The sequence below is a fragment of the Stegodyphus dumicola genome, chromosome 9 (genome assembly GCF_044657685.1).
Source record: "Stegodyphus dumicola isolate Sdum_Otavi_A_Nest chromosome 9, ASM4465768v1".
Classification (NCBI taxonomy): Eukaryota; Metazoa; Arthropoda; class Arachnida; order Araneae; family Eresidae; genus Stegodyphus; species Stegodyphus dumicola.
In genome coordinates, this window is record NC_140776.1 from 52642052 (window position 1) to 52662076 (window position 20025).

At 30.9% G+C, this 20025-nt stretch overlaps 1 long non-coding RNA gene across 1 annotated transcript; it reads right to left on the reverse strand.

Annotated features, from left to right (window-relative positions):
• Positions 1–1582: 1582 nt before the first annotated feature.
• Positions 1583–18194, reverse strand: LOC118185436 (uncharacterized). The gene is made up of 2 exons (XR_004757596.2): positions 17279–18194; positions 1583–7434 (listed from the first exon to the last, which is right to left on the reverse strand). It is a non-coding gene; the product is annotated as an uncharacterized LOC118185436 (long non-coding RNA).
• Positions 18195–20025: the final 1831 nt, after the last annotated feature.

Below are 20025 nucleotides of genomic sequence, written 5' to 3' on the forward strand. Positions count from 1 at the left end.
TCTCCTGTCGAATATTCGCTTCATAATTTTCCCTCCAACGGAGGATCGTTGGGATTCCGAATCCAAGAGAATCCTAATTTTCCTCTCTCGATCTTTAACTTTAATTAGTCTTCAAATAAACTTTCTCGCTCTTACTATTATTAGAAAGGGAAACATCCAACTTAAAGTCATTTTGTTTTACGGAACTAACATGAGGACACATAAATTTTATATGATCACAACTGCAAATGGGACATTTAATATTGGCTTTACATTGGTTTTTTAAATGACCAATTCTTAAACATGAAAAACAAACATCTTTCTTATGTACAATTTGCCTCTTTTCATTTAACCTCATAGTTTCAGCTTTAAAACACTTAGCACACATATGAGGCTTACCACAGAATATACAAACATTTTGCTTACCTTTATTGGTTTCATCTGTACTTACCAGCGCGGCAGCTGTTGCTAAATCTGAATTACCTGAAATAACATTTTAAATAGGGTGAGTAAATCCTGATTGAGCTAATCGAATCATTTCTTCCGATTCTACTTCATGCCTTAAAAAACGCATTAGTTTTTCAAGCGTTCTTTCAGAACTCTTTTCCTGTCTTTGTTCAGAAGTTCGACTCCGCTCCCAGGCACGTAGAATATTCTCAGGTAGGCACGACTCTACTAAAGGTCCTAAGAAGTCCGCAAACTTTTCCTTGGTGCGTCCTAAGCTTTCCAGCGCTCGTAATTTATTTTCTATACTATCGTAAAATACTTTTAAGTCCGACGCTGTTTTGTCTGTTGTAGCATTCTTCGTAATAAGCCCAAGCAAATCTCTTACATAGATCTGCACCAGAAGGTTTTCTCTACCAAATCTTTCTTTCAGCTGCTCGATAGCTTTGGGATAATTTGCGGCGGTAACAGGAAAACTGTTCAAAAGTTGAGCTGCCTTGGAGCCAGGTACTACACTCTGCACTAAGTACAAAAATGTATCTTCCGGGACAATATCCGCATCTTCATGAATTTTGGAGAATTGTCTCCAAAAGCCTAAAAATTCTCTTGCATCTCCAGAGAATTTTTTCAGCTCAAGTTTAGGAAGTTTAAACTTCCTGTTTTTATTTTCTTTAGCATCCGAAATCGAAAATGAAGCAGTATCTGTAGTAAAATTCATCGAATTCAACTGTCCAATTTTATTAAGAAGTTTTACATAATGGAATCTCTGTATCCTTCAGCCGTTCTAAATTTATTCTCAAAATCAGCTTCCTTAGTTTGTTCTAAAACACTGCTTTGAGAACTGTTCAGGCTTTCATATTTGTCATTAGTTGTCCCAATAACACTTGCAATCTCTCAGGATCCAGAGATTGGCAATTCATCTTCCACAATTTTCGTTGTTATCGTAAACGAAGTACGTTCACTTTTACGTTTTGCTTTCAACAACTCTATTTTAACAAAACGCCTAAATCAAACCTACTCGATATCACACAAACGTCCTGTCAAACGGACGCCAGACTTGAATAACGTTGAAACCAAATAACGTTTGCATAATCCGAGTTCAGAAAACAAAACTTTTATTTTATATATTTTTAAAGAAATAACGTTTGCATAATCCGAGTTCAGAAAACAAAACTTTTATTTTACATATTTTTAAAGAAATAACGTTCTTAAACAACATGTTTCATCTACACAATCAACCGACGCTCTCGTCAAAATATCAAAAGAACAAATCGAAGAATTACAGAAGCGTTGCTGCCACACAAGAAAAAAATATAGTTACAAAGTTACCATAATAATAAAACAAAAACATACTTTTGAGAAATAAACAATAATAATAAAATTCTTATTTCAAAATAAACAATTTTGTCTTGATTATGTAACACAGATATCAGCATCGAATATTTTAGCAGTGCACTTACAAAACTTTGTTTCATCTTTTCAGGTTTACTATATCAGCCCTTGTATCTTGTATTACTATATCAGTCCCTATATTAAATAAAAACTGTTTAAAGTCCGAGTAAGATTAATGAGACATTGTTAAAAGTAATTTATAAGAATTTAAATTAAATTAAATATATATAACTGAAATGTATCTGAAATTATGGATTAATGCTTATATTGTTGATTTTTAATTTTTTTAATGCAAAAATATTTCAGTAATCTTTTCTTCGGTTTCAAAACTCTGTCTTCTGTATTCCGGTGGAAGAAGTTGGATATAGTTGTCAAAGAAACGCATTTTCAGAGACAATATAAACAAGACGTTTTCGAAGTGGAATATCTCGAAATGATTTCAGCTGTGTTTTTTTTTTTTTATTTCTGATGAGATTTTGTAGTGAACATCATATTTTCGTACTTTATCTTATTATTTCCTTCCTCAGTGGCAACACTTTTAGCTTCTGTTTCTGGAAAATTTAAAGCTCTTTTGGTTACGAACTGAACGGAGTTAATGTCTGTTTCTCTTTCATAAAAAGGTACTTTAAAATAATATCTTTTTTCAGCAAAATCAAATATTACCGCTTCTTCTGAGGAAAAGTTTAATATCTTAACCTATTCATCTCTCCATTTTTTTATCTGATTTTCAGGAACATTAATTTTTTTTTCTCAGATGTTAACTCGAAAGCATTAACATCTGCTATTGGAATTCTTTTTTTTCCCTTGATTATTTGTATTACCAATCTTAAAAAAGCACCCTTCATTTGTATTCTAAGGTCCGGATTAGTATACTTATCTTCATTATTAGTGTAATGTAAATCAATACATGTGATCCTTATCAAAAGTCTTGATGTGAGACGATGAGATCAATATTAGTATTAATATGTAAATTAATGGCATAGCTATGCTAGTATGTAATTCGATAAAGTCAGCAACATCAAGTGCTTTATTGCAAGCATCCAAACCGAGTTTATCCTGGTTCAAGACTTTTAAATTGCTATTCATGTATGCTTGATTACTTGTGCTAATAAGTTCAGAAAAATCATTCACCGTTTGTATTTCATGATCAATATTAAACAATTTATAATGTCAAAAGCTATTTCGCAGATAGTCGCAAACATTCTATTTCCCTACATAGGCTTACCATTGTCTTCCATGACGACATGAAATTTTTTTTAAAAATTAGTAAAATTAGTAAAAACTGGGTTAGAAGCATCATTTACAATTTTTATGGATTATTTTTATTAGTCATTACGTCTTTAAATTAGGTTTAATGCTATAATAATTCTTAAAATTTCTCAGTTTTTGCTTTTATTTAAAGTGCAGAATTCTCAAAATATTTTAGCCGCGATTTATTTTTTAAAAATCAGCATGGCCATGGCTCAGATAACAATATTGAACTTCAAATCAAATAAAAAATTCCATATTTGTGTATTATGTATTCCCACTGTATGGCATTAATGTTGTATTTAAACACTGTTTGAGCACGAAGTTCAAAAGGTGTCATTTTAACATCATTTCATTGCATATTTTAAAACCATGGTAACTGAAGATCATGTTTTCGGATTTACCGTTGACCCGAATGGAAAGGCTCAAAATGGGAACTCTTCTTACCTATTCCATTGAAAAAGGACGAAATGAATTTTTTTTTTTTTTTTTTAATTCTTATCTGGGACGTTAACCTTAAATCAGACAGACGTAGAAGAATACTAATTTTTTTTAGCAACGAAAAAAAAGGGGGGAATTGAATAGTTTATATTACAAGAAAATAAGCTTATATCAGCTTTTACATTTGATGAAGTAGTTTATTTCTCTGACTCTCTTTTTGTTTGTTTCCTTATTTTAATAGAACATAGGCTTTATCCTTAATTTTCATATTCATAACCATACATGATAAATTTAAGTAGTCTTTTAAAATAATTTCTGAACAATATTTCTTGATAGTAAGCATTTTATGCCATTAAGAAAAAAGTATAGTTGTTGCTAAATAATTATGAAAACCTCAAATAAAGTACTGAATACTTGTTTACAAATTTAGACTTTAAATAATGTTAATCGAATGCAAACGCTTTGTCACTAACTACGCGTCACGTCACCGTGTAAAAATCTTCCAAAAAAGTTCGTAGACTTTTACTCACATCAATAATATTTTATTAAGCAAGACAGAAATAATTTTAATGACAAGGAGTTTTTGAGTAACTTATTTTTGTATAAAAATTTTGAAATTTTGTCTATTTCATTTCCTTAATACAATCAGGTCAAATCGAGTGGAATTCTTAAAAATATCTCTTTGAAAGCGGAAGTAGCATGCCATTTCAACCCGTTCCAACTCGTTGGCTTGAGCGTTGGATGTAGACGCTAGTCTACATCCCAAAACGGCAGCCTATGAGAGAGGCGATTCTATTATTTTCATCGGGGAGTAGGGAAGTTGGAATGGTTTTCTGAGGAACGCAACGGGAGTGCACTATGTTTGCTTACATTAGGAAGTTCAGAAAATTGCAAAGGTGGATTGCCTTAGTTTCTGCGGTTACTTTCAGGGAAATATTTGGCAGTTTTTTTTTGGTTTGCTGATAGAGGGCAAATAGATAATTTACTTTTATAAATCCGCGTTTACCTATTTAAACTTCAGAAGATTTAAGATGAAGTGAATATATTCAACACAACAGAACGCAAACTTAAGACTTGTAAATCTTTTAAAAAACAATACATCGATAATTAAAAATATTATTTATATTTCATTGTTAAAAACTTTTTATAAATGCATAGTTATCATATAATTAACAATTCATCCATGCATTATCTCATTATTTATTATAATTAGAAGAGAAGATACTTTTTACAGTAATGTTTAAAAATTTGCTGTTGTCGTTTAAAAGATTTACAAGTCTTAAGATTGTGTTCTGTTGTATTAAATATATTCGCTTCATCTTAAATCTTCTGAAGTTTAAATAGATAAACGCGGATTATAAAGGTAAATTGTCTATTTGCAAACTTCTATCAGCAAACCGAAAAATCTGCCTAATATTTCCCTGTAAAGTAACCGTAGAAACTAAGGCAATCCACTTTAGCAATTTTTTGAACTTCCAAATGTAAGCAAACATATAGTCCACTGCCGTTGCATTCCTTAGAAAACCATTCTAACTCCCCTACTCCCCGATGAAAATAATAGAATCGCCTCTCTCATAGGCTGCCGTTTTGGGATGTAGACGCTAGTTGAAAGAGGAAGACCGAGTCGAAACATCTGTCGGAATAGAAGTTAGGTTACACGGACAGAATTTTGCTTTAATTTCTCGAAACTTTTTTTTTTTTTTTTTTTTTTTTTTTTTTAAAAGTATTTTCTTGCACAGAGATAACCTTAATTTATGAATATGGACGTACATATCGTATTCAATACTTTTAAATGCAATCATAATGCATCCCTGAAAAGCAAGTATAATTATGAAAACATGCAATAAAATGCATATAAAAGAATTTTGTGTGCTTTTATAGATGGTAATGAAAAGTATACGTAACTATTTATAGTGAATGCATAGCATAAACCAGTTCACTATTGGCATTAAAGCTCAATATTTAATGCTAAAACAAACCTAATTAATTAGTCCCGAAGTACGTAATAACATTTGAAACACCATTTATAAATTAGAATAATATCGCAAACTTTCATAAAAATTATGAATTTATATCATTTAAATGTCTGTAGATTACTATCATATTTGCGAATATATGATTATTGTGGATTTCTTGAATTTTAAGGTTTTGAACTTTAGTCATATCTAACTAAGTTCATCTTGAAATCTTTCTGTACTTTATATAAAATGATACTTATGTAAACATAGAGTTTCTGTAGCTATATAAACATGGAATTGCTATACTTATGTAAGCATAGAACATTTTGTTTTTCAGGAATACTCAGTACCTATTAAAAACTTCTGAATATTGCAATTAAAATACTAAAATTGATAAAAAAAATCAAAGCAAGCTCAATAATACTAGTTCTAATAGCAGGCATTACGAAACAACAATATGACAGTGACATTACAAACAAAAGAATTAAATGAATTTTTGTTATGTTAACTTTAGATCAGTTTATTTAAATTTATGTATGGCTAGGTATTAAAAAACAAAATATGAATGCAGTTCGGAATTTTTTAAAGAAATGATAATTCACTTCTTATATGTATTCGAGTACGAAACGAGGTTAACTTTTTTTGCAACTTTTAATCATTTTCGAAGTAATTTTTGATCAACAAGCAATGAAAGAACTACCTTATTTATTTATTTATTTATTTGTTTAATATACCGCACATAAAAAGCATTCTATGAAGCATTCTATTCTATTCTGAAGCAAACTATAGATTAAATATGAAACGGAAAACAAGGAAATTCATTTACGACATTTAATATCTGACTAATGTCCTGCAACATAATTCCATTATTTTCCCCTCACTTTATTACATTAAATCTTAATTAATTTATCATGTGTTGAACTAATTCAGTAGCAAAAATGGCAACATGAAAACAACAAAAATTATAATTTCAGATGGAAAAAAATTCATTGAAGTAAATTTTAAAAACTTTAGCATAAATGATAATTCATAAGCAATGTAATGTCATAACTATTTCGTTTGAAAAGTTTTTGGTATTTGAAAAATATTATTGTACTCATTAATAAAGCTGTGATAAAGGTTACTTAATAAATAATGACAAATATTACATAAAACAGTTTCTGTTTTGAAGTAATAACATATAAATTTAAAAAAAAAAACATTCAGAGTAAATGCTATGCAGGATTAAAATATTTTACTTTTCCAATGACATTTTTTATGTTTAATATGTAGTACTACATTTAATTAAACTCGTTATAAAAGAATAGAATCCCCTTAAAACAATTTTGCCCTCAAATGTTTAACAGACGTCATAAAAATTTTAAATATTTTTTTACATTTATATGCTTTTATTATAGATGATAAATTTGAATCATTTTCAGAAAACTGCAGTTTAAGTTATAATAAATCAGTTACAGCAAGCAAAAATATTTATACGAAAATAATTTTCGAGATTTATCATATTGAATTCTATTATATTAAAAAAAGCTATTGTAATAAATATTGCATCAATTATAAATACAAATACGTCCAAGATTTAAAATTTTTCATTTAATAAAAAATAATAAAAAAATGTGTTATATTAATTTAAGGATTGATTACTAAACGCATAGTTATCAAAAAGTAACTTATTCTGAAATAAACAATAAAAATTTAATCTACTGTTACTCAGAAACATTGTCATTTCCCCAGACTGCGCAGTAAAACAAACAGCTGTCCTTGTGACCGTTCGTTGTTTCTATTTTATCCTTGAAGTTACCAGACAGGTTTGTGGCTATAAGCTTATGTAATGTATTCATAGTTTTCTTTCCAATTTTTGTTGAGTCATTGTTTAAAATTATTTTTCTAAGAATTGTGTAGAAAGGTGGAGGAAAGATTTTCATCTTATGCTCTCGAGACATCCTTGTCCATATTAATCTTCAGTTTCTTCTTCCTGTTGGAGATAACAAATTTTATTAATGCTAGTGTTTCCGCAAAAGTTCTTTCAAACAATAATATATTTTAAGCTGCGAAGAGAAGTTGTAAGTTATTTTCTTATTGAGTTTATAAAATGTCCTGCGTGGAATGTTTTCCTAGGTCTACTTTTCCTTAACCTTTTCAAACACATCTTTGCAACTTCATGGCCTGCTGGCATAAATATATCCCGTTTCAAATAATAATAGTAATCTAATAAAACAGATGAAAAAAATCTGAAAGCTTTCGGATTTTATATTACGCCCAAAGTGCGTTTTTTCCCCGCATTTACACATACATACACGTTTCGAGAGCATTTGGACTAACGCCCCTTTGGGCAAAAATATTTAAAAAATGGATTTCTTTAGAATTCTCGATAAACAGTCTTGCGCGCTGAAGATAAAACTATTTTATTCCGCAGATTGTTGCCACTCCTCTCTTTGAAATTACTGACTGTTTTAACTAAAAATTCGTTAAAATTTTACAAAATATGAAACAGATACTAAAACACGTGCACATGGTCGGGTGGAGGACTAAGTTATTCAAAATTCATTGGCTCTAGGTACAGTTTTTTTTTGTGTGCGAGAAACATACATACATTCATGCAGATTCTTCATTATTTAATTTCTTTAAATATAATACAAGGCGATAACAATTAGTGGTAACAATTTGAAAAGTGATTCAACTTTTTTAGGGATTCGACGCAAAAAAACAATGGCGTTTCGAGAATAATGGCCCTTCAGGGCTAAAACCCCTTTAGGCTATTAGTTTTTTTTTTTTTTTTCCTTTTCCTTTCTTTTCTTTTTTCTTTTTTCATTTGCATACATATACACGTTTCGAGAGCATTTGGGTTAATGTTCCTTGGGCTAAAATTATTTTAAAACAGCCTATCTTTAGAATTTCCGTTAGACAGACTCGAGCGCTAGAGATAAAAGTGTTTTTTTTTTTTTTTTTTTTTCCTACAGTGTTGCCATTGCTCGCTTTTAAATCTCTGAGTTTGTTAATCAAAAATTTGTTAAAGTTTTACGAACTAAATAATAGATAATAAGACAAATTCGAAATTCAAAACTCGGGAGTCCAGATGTCCATGTTTGGCTGGAGGATTAAGTTACTCAAAATTTGATGGCTCTAGGTACCGTCGTTTTTTCACAATGCAAGAAACATACATACATTTATGCAGATTCTTCATTATTTAGTTTCTTCAAATATAATACAAGGCGATAATATTTGACGGCAACACTTTAAAAAGTGATTCGCCGTTTATAGTGAAAATGTTGTTTTGGGACTAATAGCCCTTTTGGGCTTAAAAAAAAAAAAAAAAAAAAAAAAAAACTTGAAACACTTGTGTCCTATTTATTATCCATGAGATTAAACAAGAGAAAATCAGATTTCATTAGATGCATTAGTAGATGCATGTGATGAGTCAGATGAATGTTTTCAGATTTCATTTACTACGCAAAACAGGAACACATGGTAAAACACAAAAATGTTAGAGTGACGTGTCAAATTAAATTGATAGTGAGAGTATAATAATATAATATTGCAATCAATAAACAAAATTAAGCATATTAAAGAAGTATAATTAAAGTTTCAGTTATCAAGTCACTATTGACGGATGTTTAGCATATCGAAGATGAACTTGTACTAAATGTAATACGCTTTTATATACATACAATTCATTAAAGCTTCACCATGAATAATGAATTTACCAAGCGCACAGATTTCAGCAATAGATTTCTCATACAGATATTTTTTGGATGCTCTCTAATGCAGAATCAGTTTTCTCAAAGTAACTCAAAGTGACTCAAATATGACAAAAATATAACTGAATTTGAATATCTTTATAATAAATAGCCCGCAAATTCTCAAAGCGTTTGTCATTCCCGAATAATAACATTACGATATCTGGTGTCAAAATTTCCTACAACATTGGTTGCTATTTCACTTGTGTTTATTTGAAAAACGTTTTCGCTGGCATTTTTGTGGTCTGAAAGCATTTAAGAACTCTTTGATGTACTTTATTACGGATCAATCGCTTTTGAAGAAAACGTAGAGATTTTTATCAAAAGTACATGCAGACCATCTCGTTGATGCAGAGATGATTCGGATAATCAAAATGCTATGACGTCCAACTTTTACCACTGATACAGGATGAAAGAGCATTTGTTTGATATGGGTTGTAACCGGTGCTCTAAAACGAGCTTATTAATTCAGATTTTCGAATTAAGTAACGCAATTAAGATTTTTTGAAACATTTCTGCTTCAAGATTCAATTCAGGATTTACTAAACTTGATTACTTCAGGAATACTAAATGACGTACTATAAAATTAAGTGTGAAAAGCTTATTTTTCATTTCATCGATTTATTTATTAATTATTGAGATTTTTTTTCTTTGTATATGACTTCAGATGCAGTAAAGCAATATTTCCCAAAGTGTTGACTGGAAATTCCTCCAAAGTTGTTGCTTTATCTCCAAGCTATGTATTTATTTGTAATTATTCATTAATTTTTAACCATTAGATAATGGTGAACAAATAACATCTATTTATTTATCAATATTTTATTATTATATTATTTTCCAGGGCTTTTTAATCTCCCTGTTTTCTTTCAGAGTTTAAAAACAAACTTTAAATAATATTTGAAATTCCTTAAGAGATTCAATAATTTTTTCGTTCTTGAAACTGCGATGTAGTAAATATATTAGAATGTAATAGTAAATTCATATTTTTTCTTTTATTCAAGGAATGTTATTCTAGAAATGCTATTCAAGGACTACAAAACACATAATCCTTAAATGAAATAGAATGAAAATTTAATTTTTCAAATAAATTTTTAAATGCATATGAAACATTTTGTAGGACTTAATGACTGCGGTTAGTTTTCTTTGTCTCAATATAATAAAAAATATGCACAAGACTTAAGCATAATATAAAAACTGAAAACTTTCAGATTTTTTTTGTTAATTTTTCGGATTTATTTTGTTTTGGTTTTATTTATTTATTTATTTATTGAATTCATTAATGTGTGTAATAATTTAGTCCATTTCAAGCTGTCCATCGTGCACTAATCGTCACAGTAGCGAATAAAATAGTAAATAATTTTATTAATTACGCGCATTATAATGACTATGTTATTTTTAGATCAGATAGTGGCCATCGGGACACCTTAAAAGAATCGGGACAGCTCATCAGACGAATGCGAAGGTTAATTAGAAATAATACACTGCCAGGGCATTTTTTTCCCTCTTTTCCTCAGGTGTTATCTTATTTCAAGTAGTTTTTCTTTGCAATTCGTCTAGTCACCATGCTTCTCAGTAGTCGCAGTTGAGTGCTTTCGACATCAGAAGTAGTTGAAGAAATCTCTTTCAGAAAGGAATACGCATGCTTCTGCAAATTAGACACATATTTAAGGTCTGGTGGACTTATACGTAAGCTTTGTATCGGATGAGGTAAAACCTCTTATTAGTATTTGGTTATAACATTTTCATGTCCATTCCAAAGCAAGACAGGCGGTTTTTCTGCAAGATGTTTGCAACCACTCTCAATAATATGCTACAATCACACTTTTTCCCCTTGGAGCTCTATCTTCTAAAATTGACTTCTTGGTAATCCTAGACAGTGATCATAATTTACTTCATCTATGATTGTGCATGTCAAAATTGTGGGTCGTGGAGAGGATGAAATTCGTCATTGAACAGATTGCAATTTAATCTCCGATCAAAAGTCATTATATAGTGTTTCGTCAGATTATTCAAAAGAGAAATCATTCCTCTTTATTATTAAATCTTCGTTTTAATAATCAAGTGCTAAGGATCCTTAGGGCGGAAGCCTTCTTCCCACAAAGCTTCCTTCAAATTAATGATGTTAGTGACATCAGATTTGCTTGAGATATTTTTCCTATGCAACTCGACGATCTTCTTCCTTTCTACTCAGTTACGAGTATCGGATTTCCTTTTTCTATTAATATGTTTGTTTTTCCAGGCCTTCGATCCCTTTATATGCTCTGACATATTTTTTACAAAAGCGAATAGCTCAAAGGAAGGCTGTACTACAATTTATTGCTTGACTATTATAAATTTTACAAAGTTCACTGTAAAATTCTATTGCTGTTTTGCTGCACAAATTTTCAATTTCGAAATATCATCTTTGATTTTCTACAATCATAGTTCTCCAGATACCTGCAGAATGCGTTTCAAATCCTCATTACTTCAACATAGTTTACTATATAGACTTCGGTTGGATACTTGTCTCTGTTTCAGATCTTCAGAAGGAATTTATAAATATATACAACTGGTTCCGCCGTCAAAAGTTATCGGAATTAACGAAACATTTTTATACGGCAGGTCGAAGTCTATCTCCAAAATTGATTGGAAAATTTGTGGTGGCGCGTTCAAATCTGAAACTCATTACCAGCGCCAGATAAACTTTACAAGAAGATATAGCATAACGTGTAAAAATTAGATAAGAAGAGGGAAAATGGAAATAAAATGAAAGTATATTCATAATGTGCAAAGTGCAGAATTGTTCGTTCTTCAACTAATGTATAGCATTATTAATATTTAATTATACTTGACAATTTTCTTCCCACTCTAGCCCACACTATAAATTTTTATGGAATCTTTAGTGATATTTCTTCTATACACTCGGAAGCTGAATAGATTTCAACATTATAGTAGCAATATGAGTATCCAATCTAGAACAAGGCCATGTACAGTATTTTGTATTAAATATCTCAGAGTATACCAGAAAACCCATCATTAGTAAAAGTTTCATTGCGATATCTATTTCAGTTAACCATCTGTAAGAAGTTTTGATAGGAATATTAGTCTGAATTTTCTTTTGCATAGCTATCATTCTATTTGTTCTACCTTTCTGTTACACCTAGTTCATTACACCTAGCTTCGGTTTTATTACCCTAATTTGAGTTTACATGATAAAATCAATATTGAGGAGAGGGCGAATTTCATTTCTATTGCATCCCTCAGGTTTTAGTATTGCTGCTTTGTGTAATATCTTTTAATGAACCAACATTAATTGGCATTAGGATGATGTATTTCAGATTTTGCAAAGAAGTATTACAATTATATATAATTTGTAATTTGCATTGGAAAAATCTCAATGTAAATGGAATTCTGAATTTCTTCGAATTTGAATCTGAATCTTGAAAGATTTCCAAATTTCGCGAATATGAGATTTCTCGAATCTTTCAAACAAAAAGAAAAAGAAAAAATTACTTAATGTTACAAGTTTTTAAATAAAGTAAAGTTAGAAATAATGAAAAATATACGAATGCATTTTTAAAAAATATAGTTATGTTTATAAAAAATATGCTAAAAAAATTTAGTAAATGAAATCCATGATTAAACTCTTCAATCTTGAAACTTATTTTTTTAATATAATTTCATTAACCTGTTTGAGTAGCAGCTCAAATTTCAATTAAAAGTTCAAAATTCATAAACCGAACCTGAATAGCTCAGCAGAAGTCAAGTTTATGTCGAAGCGTTGCTATACCAAGCAATTAATTTCTTAGAAACAGCCAGAAACTATTTGTAGTAGGTTATCTATGTCCAGAAATATCGAGACGATGCAAGAGTTGGTTTCAAGAATTTTTGAGAATGCGCAGTGTACCGATTACTTTAGTGAGAATTTGAAAGGTTTTTTTTTTTTTTTTTTTTTTTTTTTTTTTTTTTTTTTTTCCTGGATGCCATAATGAAAAATTCGGTACTCAGCGCCATCATAGGATAAATTTAGGTAATTAGACAAATGCTACTGAAATCTCAACCATCGCGCACATGTTTTAATGAAAAACTTTTATTTTCAAAAATCACTTACCTTTCTTTTTCTTCCTTCACTTTCTGTTATTTTTTTCAGTTAAAATGTTTAGTGATTTCTTATATTAGGATTCGAAAAATTCGAATGAAAAAAAAAGTGGTTAAGATTGGAGTTTTGGAAATTTAAACAATTTTTAAGATTCGCGAGATCTGAGAATTCGAATGTTTCATCTTTATTAAGAAAATAATATGTAAATGATAATCCAATTCGCATAATTATTTAGGGTAGGCATTGATTTTAGTATGCCGATTCTCGTGCGAATTTTACAGGAAAAAATAATAGTAAAAAAAATATCTTGATGTGGTAGATAGATGCATAATTTAGAAACTTGCAGACGTGGCCGAATTCATTTTGTTTCTTTTTTATTCATGATTGACATACATTGTTATTTAATCCAACAAAAATCAAATCAGCGCTAAAGTGCCTTGTTATTTAAAAATGTTTTACGTTGGATAAACTTGAAAAATACAGATTTTGAAGGCAGAAGCATGCTGCTACAGCAAAGCGGAAGAGAGCAAAAAGAGGAGAACTACAAAAGGTGACCAAAAGGAGAGCGAGATTGCTCATCAGAGACATTTTATACCAAGGCATGATTGCATTAAACAAATTACATTTTGGATCACATTATAAGACTGTTTACGTTAAGCGAGTTAAATTTCAGATACATAATAGTATCATTTGTTCTGATCATAATCTGATTCAAAAGGAACTCCATGGCGCAGATGCCTATCGTAAACTTAAAACTACGGCCAATATCCTGCAAAGACGTTTCACTGCAATTCATCGAAGACTTAAAATAACCACAAATATATTTGACAACAGATTCTCCAACCTATATGCATTGCCTAAGTTTCACAAAACTCCAAATTTCGATTTATAGTTAACGGGACCAGAAATTACATGAAGGAAACAGACCACCGTTTGGCTAAAATACTTTAAAAAGTTCTCTACATTATTAAATGCACAGATGCAAGACCACAATTTCAATTGGATAATAAATAATAACAAACTGATGCTAGAAGCGCCTAGCACTATAAAGATTAAAAATATTTTCTGATACGAATTTGAAAATTTATACAGGGCTCTTCCGTTACAAGAAGTCTTTGACAGTCTGTTAACTCTTCTAGATATATTTCCACGAATTATTATGGTTATTTCCAAAGAAGAATGGTAGCTATATTTAAAAAGTATTCTTTTTAATAACTACATTGCCTTTAATAATGCTTTTTTTTTAAACAAATCAACGGAATCCCGATGGGGACCAGCTTTAGTTCAGTTACTTGTAATTTGTACCTTTTCATCAAGGAATTTCATTTCGAACAACAATTATCTCAAGCACAACGCTCATATTACACTAACATCTATAGATAAAAGGATGATATTATTGTAATCAACAACTTCAATAAAATAGAATTCGATCACATTTATCTTTCATGTCTGAAGCTCAATAGAACTAACTTTCCACAAGGAGCTATTACTTACCTTGCGTTTAAAATTTTTGTATTTGTGTTGCATTGCGTTAGCATATCGTATGTGAGAATCGTCTGCCAGACTATCTGAGCAGTCGCAAAGCGTTACCATAGTTACCAGTTTTTTCTTTACCGTTGTTATTGTTAAAAATAAATTAAAATGTTTATTTGAAAGATATGAAGTTATGTTTTAATTGCTTATTCGGACCACATTTTTTATGTATTGGTGCATTGGCCGGGAATCGAACTCGGGCCACCCGCGTGGCAGGCGAGCATTCTACTCCCTGAACCACCGATGATAAAATTGATGCTGTTTTTCGTTAATCGTTGGAACACTCGTAAGTGGGGTAAGTAAACAAAACACGAGTAAAATTCAGCACAATTAAGTCGCACTGAAACGTAGTTTAGTTCGGAGGTTCAAGAGAGATCTGTCGTTGTACAAGCAATATCGAGAGGTTGTTGACAGTTACCTTAAAGAAGGAATAGTTGAAATATCTTCCGATTTGTTAAGGGATGAATTATCATTTTACTTACCCCCTCCATGCTGTTATTCGAGAAGACAAAGTCAGCAGCCGTCTGCGAATTGTATTTGATGGTGCAGCTCATGGAGAAGGAAAACTTTCACTAAATGACTGTCTCCCCACCGGTGCGAACTTGTATCCTAATTTGTTTGAACTGCTATTAAAATTTAGACAAAATTCTATAGCTTATACATCGGATATACAGCGAGCCTTCCTGCAAATTCAAATCGACCCAGAAGATCGTCGGTATATTAAATTTTTCTAGATTAATGATCTAAATTCAAGCGAACTTATTGTGCTGAATGAAACTGAAGTCGCACTGTTTCATAAAAAAGGAAAGGATCCATCTAAACCTGATTCTTATCTTCCGATCTGTTTGCTTTCCTCTTTTGGCAAGCTCTTCGAACGTGTTTCTCTCGGCATACTCCAATACTTCCTTCATAATAATGATATTCTGAAAAACAATCAGTATGGTTTCTTGAGTGGAAAATCTACAGAGCATGCTCTCGAAAGACTCCTCACAATCCTTAAAGAAAACAGGCAAGATAAACAACATTCTATCACAATTACCCTGGATATCAAGGGGGCCTTTGACTCCTTATGGTGGCCGGATATCATTGATGCTCTGGTTGCCATTGGATGTCCGATGGACCTTCTGGACTTGATTAAAAGCTACCTACAGGACCGCTCAGTACAATTAACTTCTGACTTTGGCATACCGGAACATGGACTATACAGGGGTTGTCCGCAGGGGTGTTGCTTGGAACCTATCCAATGGATCATAGTGGCAAATTCAATTCTTAGGCAGCTCAATAAAGAATTGGACTTCTCTGCAATAGCATATGCGGATGACGTTTTACTCATCTTCAAGGGGAAATCAAAACTTCAAAATATAGCTCAACATTACCTTGATATTTTCGATAACTGGGGACGACAACAAAAAATTATTATCTCTCCTTCTAAAACGCAGGGTATGATAATCGGGCAAAGGAACCACTGAAACGTATGCCATCTCTTAAAATACAAGGCTTCTCAATTAAATTTGTTGAAAACTTGAAATACTTAGGCTTAATTATAAACAATAGACTTTCCTGGCTCCCTCACCTTCGCAACCTCAAAAAGAAAGTGGATTCTCTTAACAACAATATGAAATGCACAGCAGCGGCTAAATGGGGCATTTCATCTCCTCTTTTGAAAATATGATACCAAACAGTCACTGAGAAAATAATACTCTACGGGGGCCAATTCCCTAACTAAGCAAGAGAAACAACTTCAAACTAATGCTGCTGTAGAGGTTGTACGGCATCAAAGAAACTTATTTAAAACAGTTCCGGATTCAAGATAACTTTATTATTGAAGAAAGCAATTCGGGATTCGCAATATTTGGTTCACATACGGACGAGCGTCTTATGCGCTCTTCATTTTTGTTACATCATCACATATTCCTTGAACAAAGAAGGTAGCCGCAAAGTGTCTGGCCAAGAGAAAAGCTTAAGCGACAGCGTCTTAACAGGATGCCAGAAGCCAGAAGAGACTGAGCGTAGCAGTAGTAATGCAGAGGAAGAAGAGGAAAAGCAAAAGTTTCAGTTTTGAGTTTTAGTTCACAATTAGGTGATTGGTCAAAAGAAATCTGTATTAAGGGTTACGTAAGATCGCATGATTAATTTGAATGACACAGTTTAGACTTAGATAGATGAAGTTCTCAAATGAAATAAAAAATAAAAGAGGTTATAGTGAATTAAATTTAGAAGTTTGCTTTCATATTTTTTATCTTACACACACATATATATATAAAGCAATTTTAAATATTTATATTTATATTCAAACGTTCATGGTAAAAAGTAAGCAAGAGCTTCTTAGAATTGTCAAAAAGAGCTCAAGCTAAAACGAGATATTTCAGATTACCTATTTACATTTACAAACTGTTCACATTTTTATGGTTCTAATTGTATATCATTAATTGTTGCATAAAATCCATGTGTACAAAATAATGATTTCTTACCTTCGAAACTGCTTGTTGTGTGAGATGATGAAATTTCTAAATACTGATGTCGGCAAATGGAAATCTGTTGTAACCTAAAGTAAAATTTTGCTGATTTGATTCATAATAGTTGGTAACGATTTGCTTGTCAGAAACTTGCTGTTGTATCTGCTTTAACATAGAGTAGAGCATTGGCCAGTTTATATATCCGGTTGTTTTTAAGAAAGCATTTTCGAGAGCTATTGCAATGGCATCTAATTTAGCTTCTTGATATATTTCATCATTTGTATTAAAATTAGGCATTAAAATATTGAGTTCTTTTTCCACGGCCTGCTGCAGCACTTCTAGATACTGGGACTGTTGTTTCTGATCCATCATGTCTCCTACTAGAGATTTCATAAATTCACCATCATCTCGTTGATCGCCCGAAAAAGTCATAAATGGATATATATTTGTTTTTATATCGAGGGTTTCAGTTGCGGGAATGAGATCAAAACTGTCATCATTTTGAATATTAAGAACATAACAACAGCTAGAAGTAATCCATTGAGTAAAAAACAGGGTTACAATTAGAAACATAATCAGTTGATTGAAATTCTATAGAACACTACGATGCTATTATTTTAGCAGTCTTTTGTGCTAATGGTGGAATTTGCAATTTATAAATGACCGTCTGTGTGAATAAAGCAGACACAGTAAGGTCTGAAACCAAAATTAATAAAGTTAGATGCGTCCGTGATACAGTCTTTAAGAAAAACCAGGTGCCATTGAAATTTTATCTCATTGCCCCATCGTTATAAAAATATGCCTTAGAAAAATTTCGCATTTTTGGTTAAGCTTATAAGATAGTCTGTCTGCTCAGAGAATAATACTTCGCTTCTTTATTGATTTATGAAAAGGTCACGGAATATTCTGCTTTGCTGAAGAAGGCTATCTGGATTATGGCATTCCACCTGCCATATCTGCAATCACTGTATACGCAGCTGACTATTCTAGGGAATTTTCTTCATTCTATATTACCATTTCTGCGTACAGTTAAAGAATTGTTTCTGTACAGGATAAATTCCATTTCAAATTTTGAATATAAAATTTAGGTCGCATTCACTTGTTAATCTGATTTTATTCGCAATGAAACAAGAACCGAGCAAGAACCTATAATTTCTCACAAGAATCGCTAATAAAGTATTACTGACTCTGAATTATGTAAAGTACTTCATGAAGTAAGACAATAATTCAGAATTTTTTCAATTATTAAACTTATTTAAACTAAAATATTTATTTCACCCTTTTGTATGTTTTATTTCCATGGTTTAAAATCATTATAAGTTACGTAAAATATAAACTTATATATGTTAAATAGGAAGTTGAGTTTTCCTAGAAGAAACTGGGGAAAAAAAAGAAGAGAGAGAGAAGCATATAAAGAATTCTTCATTCCAAGCTTTAATGAAAGCTTCAACCAAGGTACTCGTAATACAGAAAAGTCATTTAGCAATTTAATAATCAAATATATAATTTAAAAAATTTGAAAGCTTTCAGATTTTACATTACGCCCAAAGCGGCGTTTTTTTTAACGTTTTGTGTATTACCTTTATTTATTAAATATCATGTTCTTCGCACTTAAACCATAAAATTCAGTTCAATAGCAATATCGCAAAATAATTTTAAAATGAGCATATCTTTAGAATTCCCGATGACAGTCTCGAGCGATGGAAATATTTTTTTCGTACAGTGTTGCCATTGCTCGCTTTGAAATCGTTGAGTTTTTTAATCAAAAATTCGTTAAAGTTTTACAAAATATGAAATAGATAATAAACAAGTTCCAAATTCCAAATTTGGGCTTCTAGATGCGCATATTCAGGTGGAAACGTACGTTATTCAAAACTGGATGGCTCTAGGTACCGTTGTTTTATCACAACGCTAGAAACATACGTATTTTTATGCAAACTCTTCATTATTTAATTTCTTTAAATATAATATAAGGCGATTATATCTGGTGGCAACAATTTGAAAAGTGAATTAACGTTTATAGTGAATCAACACAAAATGCCAAAACGAAATTAATAGACCTTCTGCTGGGCAAATTGGCCTTTGGAGTTAAAATGTAGAAGTAAAAGAAAAATCACTTTATGAGCAAATACAACAAAAACTAAAATATGATATTTAAAGTTTTGTTTTTTATTCTAATTTTATATTTTTAAAAACTAGAATTGTAAACTATGTAACCGTTTAATCATTTCAATATTGCAGGATGATTCAGAGGTTTCAGGAAATGACAGGGCTAGAACACGTTTTCCATTTGCCATTGAATAAAATGGGCAATGACTGAAACTCTTGCTTTAGACATTTCTTTTCAGAAGTTCAACTGGGAGGGGGAATCATGCGCAGTTACATTTTATAGAAAATATGATGCATCTATTAGCACTTCTGTTGCATTTTATTATTGTTCTACTTGGCAATCTAAGAATTTGTTGGTGTCAATAAGTTCCTTTTCTTTTTCTTTTAATGGATTACAATAATTATGATTCCATTTCTTTCGCATATATCAAATTTTTAGTAGTAAGTCATCGAGTATAGTCAACATCTTAAGCCGTGAACTTATTTTCGAATGATTCAGAAAAAATTCAGTTAGTTTAACTTTTAAGTTAACTAATTTAAGTTTTTAGTTAAAGTTAACTTGCTTTAGTTTTTAAGTGTCAGTTTTAGTTATAGTTAACTTTAGTTTTATGTTTGAGTTAGTTTAAGTAGGTTTTAGTTTTAAGAGGCATTTT